The sequence below is a fragment of the Zingiber officinale genome, chromosome 6B (assembly GCF_018446385.1).
Source record: "Zingiber officinale cultivar Zhangliang chromosome 6B, Zo_v1.1, whole genome shotgun sequence".
NCBI lineage: Eukaryota > Viridiplantae > Streptophyta > Magnoliopsida > Zingiberales > Zingiberaceae > Zingiber > Zingiber officinale.
The window spans coordinates 93,607,616-93,608,470 of record NC_055996.1 but is presented as its reverse complement, the minus strand read 5'-3'; the positions used below and the strand labels follow the sequence as shown (position 1 = coordinate 93,608,470).

Sequence of the window (855 nt, the reverse complement as noted above, 5' to 3'; positions counted from 1 at the left end):
CCTGCATTGTCCATGTGTCTACATGTATTGTCAAACATCGAAACTATGACCAAGACTCAAGCTTGGTCAAACCAGTCAACCTTGACCTAAGGGATATTGCACCAACAGGTTTATCTATGCTTGTATTGGCCCTAAGGGCAAGTATCTTGAGCATGATCCGTACTTCCGCACATTTCGCAAACACAAACTATTGCATTGGCAGTGTTGTTGTTATTTCCCATGACCTCAAATTTCTTGGTCAGAGCGTCCAGCTTTGCAAACATGAGAGTGCTTGCATCTACGTCGAATTTCCCTGACGCTTTTATTGGGTTCCCTGAGAAAGAACCACCAGATCTTTCTGATGCCCACTGATGGTGATTCTGTGCCACTTTCTCAATTATCTCTTCAGCTTCATCAAGGCTCTTGTTCATCAGTGCTCCTCCTGCTGCAGAATCGAGGGATACCTTCGTGTGATAGTTGATTCCATTGTAGAAGGTGTGCAGGACCAACCATTTCTCAAGGCCATGATGGGGGCACTGTCTCAGCATGCTCTTGAATCTGTCCCAAGCTTCAAATAATGATTCTGAGTCTATCTATTTAAAGCTTGCGATCAAGTTTCTCGTGTGGGCAGTTTTGCTTGGTGGATAGAATTTGTCTAGGAATTTCTGCTCACACTGCTCCCAAGATGTAATGCTGTTTGCTGGAAGGGAATTTAGCCACTGCTTGGCTCTGTCTTTCAGGGAAAATCCAAAGAGTAATAACCTTACTGATTCTGGAGGGACTCCGTTCACTTTCATGGTGTCGCAGATCTCGTAGAAAAGTTCCAAGTGGTGGTTTGGATCATCATGCGGTCCTCCTCCAAATTGATTCTGTTGA

At 44.6% G+C, this 855-nt stretch overlaps 1 non-coding gene across 1 annotated transcript; it reads left to right on the top strand.

Moving 5' to 3' along the window:
* Nucleotides 1-498: 498 nt before the first annotated feature.
* Nucleotides 499-604, top strand: LOC121993352. The gene has a single exon (XR_006115212.1). It is a non-coding gene; the product is annotated as a small nucleolar RNA R71 (small nucleolar RNA).
* The last annotated feature ends 251 nt before the right edge of the window (nt 605-855 follow it).